Genomic DNA, 10,000 nt, shown 5'->3' on the forward strand with positions numbered 1-10,000 from the left:
CATATTGATCAGGTCACACCTCACCACCCAGATGGATCAGGTCACACCTCACCACCCATTATTTATCAGGTTACACCTCACCCCCCAGATTGATCAGGTCACATTATACCACCCATATGATCAGGTCACACCTCACCCCCCATATTGATCAGGTCACACCTCACCACCAATATGATCAGGTCACACCTCACCACCCATATTGATCAGGTCACACCCCACCACCCATATTGATCAGGTCACATATTAACACCAATATGATCAGGTACACCTCACCACCCAGATTGATCAGGTCACATTATACCACCCATATTGATCAGGTCACACCTCACCCCCCATATTGATCAGGTCACACCTCACACCACCCATATTGATCGGTCACACCTCACCCCCAAATTGATCAGGTCACACTCACCACCCATATTGATCAGGTCACACCTTCACCACCCATATTGACAGGTCAACATCACCACCCATATTGATCAGGTCACACCCACCACCCATATGATCAGGTCACATAGTACCACCCATATTGATCAGGTCACACCTCACCACCCATATTGATCAGGTCACACCTCACCACCCATATCAATGAGGTCATACCTCACCACCCATATTGGTCTGGTCCCACATCATCCACCCATATTGATCAGGTCACATCTCACCACCCAGATTGATCAGGTCACACCCCACCACCCATATTGATCAGGTCACATATCACCACCCATATTTATCAGGTCACACCCACCACCCATGTCGATCAGGTCCACCTCACCACCCATATTGATCAGGTCACATCTCAACCACTCATATTGATCAGGTCACACCTCACCACCCATATTGATCAGGTCACATTTACCCCATATTGATCAGGTCACACCTCACCACCCATATTAATCAGGTCACCCCACATCCATATTAATCAGGTCACACCTCACCACCCATATTAATCAGGTCACACCTCACCACCATATTGATCAGGTCACACCTCACCACCCATATTAATCAGGTCGCACCTCACCACCCATATGACAGGTCACATATCGCCACCCATATTGTTCAGGTCACACATCCACCCATATTAATCAGGTCACACGTCACCACCCATGTTAAACAGGTCATACCTCACCACCCATATGGTCCGGTCAACCTCACCATCCTATAATCAGGTCACATCTCACCACCCCATTTTATGAGTTTACACCTCACCCCCAGATTGAAGCAGGTCACACACACCACCCACATACCTTAAGGGAAGATTTCGGCAGGTGCCATATGGTTAGTGAGAAAGTCCATATTGCAAATGTACGGTCCCTTACTAGACGTCCGAAATCATTTGTAAAATTCGCGGACGGCGTCGGGGCCGAGCGGCAGGGCCGGACCTACCGGGAAGTCATCAAATGAACTTTGTCGGACATTCGGTTTCCGTTTTACAAAAATAATAAGATTTTGGTCATTTTGCCGCTGTCCCGGAAATTCCCACAAGAGGGCATAAGCAATCATATTGCAATTGGACAAAACATCACGATTCACGACGGGGCCTTATCTCGAAAACTGAAAATATTTCAAAGCCGAAACTCGGTGAGCGTAGGTTGGCATAACGGGCAGTTGGCCCCGAACAAGATGGCGTCTAGGCCTCAACGGTTTTTGAGTTATGGCCATTTATCTGGGATTAAAGGTCCAAAATGAAAATAGAGAAATTATTTTTCCACTTCACGTCAAAGTCAAGGAGCCTCCGGTGTCAATAAAAAAAAAAACAGCCATTTATCTATCGTCATTTAAGAGAAATCGTACAACGACAGATTGGTGATGTTCACGGATAGGTGTTTTTTTTTTCAACGGTTACAGATCCAGTTGCAGGGTGTTCTTACGAATCTTTTTAAAGTGTGCTTCGGAGCTCTGCGAGATTTCTGTGATTTTTTATGATTTTCTGAAATAACACACACTCCCTAAACACCTCCGTAAATAACTCAGTTCTTAACGTAAGACTTAAAACTCAGGATTATGTAAAGGCATACCTCAATCAGGGATATGAGTTTATTTATAGCGTCCTGTGGCCAACCCGGAAGTGCCTTAATGGTTTTGTCACAGTGGCATTTTCCAAGGGTTTTAAAAGCCCGGTCAGATCTTTTCCAAACTTCCTTATGTGTGATTAGGCAACCCCCATAAACTGTAAGGCAGTCATTTCTCCCAACAGATGTCAAAGAAAGCTCTCTCTCACACACACACACACAGAACACACACTCAGCAAGGATGGAGTGGACAAAGTGCGGTGCTTAAAGACACACAAAGCCTACAATGGCATTTCCATATTCTCTAGGCCGTGCCGAGTTCAACAAGATGCCCCGCTTGAGCGTAGCTCGCTCGGTCTAAGCACAGCGACCATTAGAAAAGTAGGCCCAAAATGAAGGCTGGCCCTCAATGTGATTTGTTTTTGGGTGACAGTGAGAGAACCGTTAGGTGAGAAGCACAATTCGACCTCAGGAACGTACCTGAGGTCCTCCCGATCCGTGCAAGCCTAACGTTGACCGTGTGGCATTAACCCTTAATAGTTAAAAGAAGGTGTTTACTTCAAAGAGTTTGCATTGACTTCTCTCCCCATAGGAATACATTGCCTGCACCCCTAAATTCAACCTGAAGCCTATGTGGGTTATGAATGCCTTATGAACCTGTCTTCTATGACAGTCCATCAGACCACTATGAGGTCTACCTGTGCCAATTCTAAGCTTCCTGAAGCAAACGGAAGTGGTTAAATTAACCCAAAAGGTGTTTTGATGTACATAACCTTCAAAGGTGAAAATGACTACATTCAACCCTGTGTAGATCGTAGATCAGTCAATTCTTAACTTAAAGACTTAAAACTCAGGATTCTGTAAGTTTCTATGTCAATCAAGACATGTGTTTACTTATAGCTTCCTGTGCCAACCGGAAGTGCCTTTAATTGGGTCACACTGTCTGTTTTGAAGGGTTAGAAAAGTCACATCTCTCCAAAACTTCATATGTGTGACTAGGTAACCCTCCTAAACTGTAAATCAGTCATTTCTCCCAGCAGATGTCAAAGAAAAGCTCTCACACACACACACAGCAAGGATGGAGTGATAAAGTGCGGTGCTCAAAGACACAGAGAGCAGGCAATGGCATAAACATAATCTCTAGGCCGTGCCGAGTTCAACGAGATATCCCGCTTGACCGTAGCTCGCTCGGTCTAAGCGCAGCGACCATTAGAAAAGTAGGCCCAAAATGAAGCCTGCCCCACAACGTCATTTGCTTTTGGGTGACAGTGAGAGAACCGTTAGGGTGAGAAGCACAATTCGACCTCAGGTACGTTCCTAAGGTCCTCCCGATCCGTGCAAGCCTAACGTTGACCGTGTGGCATTAACCCTTAATAGTTAAAAGAGGGTGTTTACTTCAAAGAGTTTGCATTGACTTCTCTCCCCATAGGAATACATTGCCTGCACCCCTAAATTCAACCTGAAGCCTATGTGGGTTATGAATGTCGTATGAACCTGTCTTCGATGACAGTCCATCAGGCCACTACGAGGTCTACCTGTGTTGATTCTAAGCTTCCTGGACCAACCGGAAGTGGTTAAAATCACCCTAAAAGTGTTTATCCATACCCTGCCTGCAGTTTGATAGACATAGTGCATTCAACCCTGTGTAAATCAGTCAATTCTTAACGTAAGGACTTAAAACTCAGGATTCTGTAAAAGCATACCCCAGTGAGGATATGTGTTGATTTATAGCTTCCTGTGCCAACCGGAAGTGTCATAATTGGTGTCTCTTGGGCTGTTTCGAGGGGTTAAAAAAGTCAGATCTTTCCAAAACTTCATATATGTGATTAGGCAACCCCCATGAACTGTAAATCAGTCATTTTTCCCATAAAATTTCAAAGGAAAAATAAATCACCCTAAAACACAACTTGGATGGAGGGACGTATTGGGGTGCGTAGAGACAGACAGTGACTGCAATAGTTAGCTTTGTTCGAGCTAAAAAAGAACCGTCAGACCTAGAGTTCCGAAACTTTAGAATCCTGTTCTAGACCTCCGGTCAATAGTGCGTGGTGAGTTACGTGGCTCTAGAAGGTTCTCGGACCGAGAAACAGCCTCGTACATTTGCAATGACTTCAATTCATTTTGACCGTTACGAAAATGACGACATTTAGAAAAGTCTCAGAGACGCAAGGCTAGGTGCATTGAAACCGGCTCGGCCCATAGAGACAGATCCCAACGTTTCTGTCCGATAGCTCATTCAAGGACCCCGTAGCAAGGCATGGAAAAAAGTGGATTTTCAGCACCAATTAGGGTTTTACTCGGGCACCGAAGGACCTATCGAGCCGAAACTCGGGATTCGGGGTCGCCTCACATAGGCCTACACATAATGTCCGACCTGGACCCGCAGCTAGAACGTAACTATGTGTTTTACGTTTTTATTATGTTTTAAACCGAAGGCGCTGTGAATTATGGGCCTGCTCTGACATATGTGATAGTTGGCTTCTAAATGAGTAGGAAAAAGTGGGTTTGGTGTCAATTGATATCAGTTTGGTGTCATAATGACATCTAATTGACTGATGGACACTGACTTGCTAGTTGACTTTTGTACATTTGCAATGTGTTTAAACGGAGAGGGACCATCACCAAAATGGCATTCTGAAATCAACACAAAAAATGGCATCACCACAGTCTCCAGACTGTGCCGAGTTCAACGAGACGCCCCGCTTGACCGTAGCTCGTTCTGAGGGCAGCGACTTTGAAAAAAAGAAGGCCCAAAATGCATTTAACGGTCATTCTGATTTTAATGCCCGCTATAGGAGCACCCTACTACGGCCCTCTTTCACTCAGGGCCGTCCTGGGTGCTTTATGGACTGTTAGCCAAGTGCTGGAGGAGGAAATAGAGCCGTGCACCTGGTGATTGAAACCGTGCATCTGGTAACCCAAGAGGAAATAGACCCGTGCACCTGGTGATTGAAAACGTGCATCTGGTAACCCAAAAATTCAAATATGGTCCTAAATGCATTTAAGGGTCATTCTGATATTAATGCCCGCTATGGAAACACCCTACTACGGCCCTCTCTCTGTCGGGGGCGACCTGAGTGCATTATGGACACTTTGAAATTTCACGATGGATACTGATTGTTATGGAACCGGTAACCCAAAAATACAAATATGGTCATAAATGCATTTAACGGTCATTCTGATTTTAATGCCCGCTATAGGAGCACCCTACTACGGCCCTCTTTCACTCAGGGCCGTCCTGGGTGCTTTATGGACTGTTAGCCAAGTGCTGGAGGAGGAAATAGACCCGTGCACCTGGTGATTGAAAACGTGCATCTGGTAACCCAAGAGGAAATAGACACGTGCACCTGGTGATTGAAAACGTGCATCTGGTAACCCAAAAATTCAAATATGGTCCTAAATGCATTTAAGGGTCATTCTGATATTAATGCCCGCTATGGAAACACCCTACTACGGCCCTCTCTCTGTCGGGGGCGACCTGAGTGCATTATGGACACTTTGAAATTTCACGATGGATACTGATTGTTATGGAACCGGTAACCCAAAAATACAAATATGGTCATAAATGCATTTAAGGGTCATTCTGATATTAATGCCCGCTATAGGAGCACCCTACTACGGCCCTCTTTCACTCAGGGCCGACCTGGGTGCTTTATGGACTGTTAGACAAGTGCTGGAGGAGGAAATAGAGCCGTGCACCTGGTGATTGAAAACGTGCATCTGGTAACCCAAAAATACAAATATGGTCATAAATGCATTTAACGGTCATTCTGATTTTAATGCCCGCTATAGGAGCACCCTACTACGGCCCTCTTTCACTCAGGGCCGTCCTGGGTGCTTTATGGACTGTTAGACGAGTGCTGGAGGAGGAAATAGAGCCGTGCACCTGGTGATTGAAAACGTGCATCTGGTAACCCAAAAATTCAAATATGGTCCTAAATGCATTTAAGGGTCATTCTGATTTTAATGCCCGCTATAGGAGCACCCTACTACGGCCCTCTTTCACTCAGGGCCGACCTGGGTGCTTTATGGACTGTTAGCCAAGTGCTGGAGGAGGAAATAGACCCGTGCACCTGGTGATTGAAAACGTGCATCTGGTAACCCAAGAGGAAATAGACCCGTGCACCTGGTGATTGAAAACGTGCATCTGGTAACCCAAAAATTCAAATATGGTCCTAAATGCATTTAAGGGTCATTCTGATATTAATGCCCGCTATGGAAACACCCTACTACGGCCCTCTCTCTGTCAGGGGTGACCTGAGTGCATTATGGACACTTTGAAATTTCACGATGGATACTGATTGTTGTGCATCTGGTAACCCAAAAATTTAAAGATTGTGAATAAGAAGACACAGAGAGGCTTAAAAAGTTAAACTCTCTCTCATGGGATGAAGGGACATACAGGCCTAAAGGCCAAACACCCCTAACCAGGTTATAACCCAAAAGGTGTTTTGATGTACATAACCTTCAAAGGTGAAAATGACTACATTCAACCCTGTGTAGATCGTAGATCAGTCAATTCTTAACTTAAAGACTTAAAACTCAGGATTCTGTAAGTTTCTATGTCAATCAAGACATGTGTTTACTTATAGCTTCCTGTGCCAACCGGAAGTGCCTTTAATTGGGTCACACTGTCTGTTTTGAAGGGTTAGAAAAGTCACATCTCTCCAAAACTTCATATGTGTGACTAGGTAACACTCCTAAACTGTAAATCAGTAATTTCTCCCAGCAGATGTCAAAGAAAAGCTCTCACACACACACACAGCAAGGATGGAGTGATAAAGTGCGGTGCTCAAAGACACAGAGAGCAGGCAATGGCATAAACATAATCTCTAGGCCGTGCCGAGTTCAACGAGATATCCCGCTTGACCGTAGCTCGCTCGGTCTAGGCGCAGCGACCATTAGAAAAGTAGGCCCAAAATGAAGCCTGCCCCACAACGTCATTTGCTTTTGGGTGACAGTGAGAGAACCGTTAGGGTGAGAAGCACAATTCGACCTCAGGTACGTTCCTAAGGTCCTCCCGATCCGTGCAAGCCTAACGTTGACCGTGTGGCATTAACCCTTAATAGTTAAAAGAGGGTGTTTACTTCAAAGAGTTTGCATTGACTTCTCTCCCCATAGGAATACATTGCCTGCACCCCTAAATTCAACCTGAAGCCTATGTGGGTTATGAATGTCGTATGAACCTGTCTTCGATGACAGTCCATCAGGCCACTACGAGGTCTACCTGTGTTGATTCTAAGCTTCCTGGACCAACCGGAAGTGGTTAAAATCACCCTAAAAGTGTTTATCCATACCCTGCCTGCAGTTTGATAGACATAGTGCATTCAACCCTGTGTAAATCAGTCAATTCTTAACGTAAGGACTTAAAACTCAGGATTCTGTACAAGCATACCCCAGTGAGGATATGTGTTGATTTATAGCTTCCTGTGCCAACCGGAAGTGTCATAATTGGTGTCTCTTGGGCTGTTTCGAGGGGTTAAAAAAGTCAGATCTTTCCAAAACTTCATATATGTGATTAGGCAACCCCCATGAACTGTAAATCAGTCATTTTTCCCATAAAATTTCAAAGGAAAAATAAATCACCCTAAAACACAACTTGGATGGAGGGACGTATTGGGGTGCGTAGAGACAGACAGTGACTGCAATAGTTAGCTTTGTTCGAGCTAAAAAAGAACCATCAGACCTAGAGTTCCGAAACTTTAGAATCCTGTTCTAGACCTCCGGTCAATGGTGCGTGGTGAGTTACGTGGCTCTAGAAGGTTCTCGGACCGAGAAACAGCCTCGTACATTTGCAATGACTTCAATTCATTTTGACCGTTACGAAAATGACGACATTTAGAAAAGTCTCAGAAACGCAAGACTAGGTGCATTGCGACCGTCTCGTTTCATAGAGACGGACCCCAACGTTTCTGTCCGATAGCTCATTCAAGGACCCCGTAGCAAGTCATGGAAAAAAGTGGATTTTCAGCACCAATTAGGGTTTTGCTCGGACACCAAATGACCGATCGAGCCGAAACTTGGGATTCGGGGTCGCCTCAGCTAGGCCTACACATAACATAAGAAATGGACCCGCAGCTAGAACGTAACTACGTGTTTTATGTTTTTTTTATGGTTTGAACCGAAGGCGTTGTGAATTTTGGGCCAGCTCTGAAGTATGTGATAGTTGGCTACTAAACGAGTTGGAAAAAGTGGGTTTGGTGTCAGTTTGTATCAGTTTGGTGTCAGAATGATATCTAATTGACTGACGGACGGTGACTTGCTGGTGACTCTTGTCCATTTGCAATATGTTTAAACAGTGAGGTACCATCACCAAAGTGACATTCTGAAATCGACCCTAACGAGCGACTGAGATTAACCAGAATCACTGCCCAGCCATCCCGAGTTCATCGGGCCAGTCAATTTCACATTCCTGCAGGATTTTTATAGCATGACAAATTCGTGATGGTACCTGCCCATTGAACCATATTGCAAATGCCCAGTGACTTTGCTAAAGTAAGAAAACATAAACAAATGGACATAATGAAATCACCATATTTTTATTTTTGGGTTACCAGTTGCACAACAATGCACGTACACTTGCAATATGATTCAACAGTGAAAAACATCACAAAATGGACATGATGAAGTCAACACAACGAGCGATGGAAAGGAGCAACTATCACTGCCAGGCCATCCTGTGTTCATCAGGCCAGTCAATTTCACATTCCTTGAGGAATTTTATAGCATGACAAATTCGTGATGGTACCTGCCCATTGAACCATATTGCAAATGCCCAGTGACTTTGCAAAAGTAAGAAAACATAAACAAATGGACATAATGAAATCACCATATTTTTATTTTTGGGTTACCAGTTGCACAACAATGCACGTACACTTGCAATATGATTCAACAGTGAAAAACATCACAAAATGGACATGATGAAGTCAACACAACGAGCGATGGAAAGGAGCAACTATCACTGCCAGGCCATCCTGTGTTCATCAGGCCAGTCAATTTCACATTCCTTGAGGATTTTTATAGCATGACAAATTCGTGATGGTACCTGCCCATTGAACCATATTGCAAATGCCCAGTGACTTTGCAAAAGTAAGAAAACATAAACAAATGGACATAATGAAATCACCATATTTTTATTTTTGGGTTACCAGTTGCACAACAATGCACGTACACTTGCAATATGATTCAACAGTGAAAAAACATCACAAAATGTACATGATGAAGTCAACACAACGAGCGATGGAAAGGAGCAACTATCACTGCCAGGCCATCCTGTGTTCATCAGGCCAGTCAATTTCACATTCCTTGAGGATTTTTATAGCATGACAAATTCGTGATGGTACCTGCCCATTGAACCATATTGCAAATGCCAGTGACTTTGCAAAAGTAAGAAAACATAAACAAATGGACATAATGAAATCACCATATTTTTATTTTTGGGTTACCAGTTGCACAACAATGCACGTACACTTGCAATATGATTAAACAGTGAAAAAAATCACAAAATGGACATGATGAAGTCAACACAATGAGCGATGGAAAGGAGCAACTATCACTGCCAGGCCATCCTGTGTTCATCAGGCCAGTCAATTTCACATTCCTTGAGGATATTTATAGCATGACAAATTCGTGATGGTACCTGCCCATTGAACCATATTGCAAATGCCAGTGACTTTGCAAAAGTAAGAAAACATAAACAAATGGACATAATGAAATCACCATATTTTTATTTTTGGGTTACCAGTTGCACAACAATGCACGTACACTTGCAATATGATTAAACAGTGAAAAAACATCACAAAATGGACATGATGAAGTCAACACAATGAGCGATGGAAAGGAGCAACTATCACTGCCAGGCCATCCCGAGTTCATCTGGCCAGTCAATTTTGCATTTCTGCAGGATTTTTGAGCATGTCAAATTTCATATGGTAAATGCCCATTGAACCATATTGCAAATGCCCGTACACTTGCAATATGATTAAACAGTG

Source organism: Oncorhynchus kisutch, unplaced genomic scaffold, assembly GCF_002021735.2.
Source record: "Oncorhynchus kisutch isolate 150728-3 unplaced genomic scaffold, Okis_V2 scaffold1809, whole genome shotgun sequence".
Classification (NCBI taxonomy): Eukaryota; Metazoa; Chordata; class Actinopteri; order Salmoniformes; family Salmonidae; genus Oncorhynchus; species Oncorhynchus kisutch.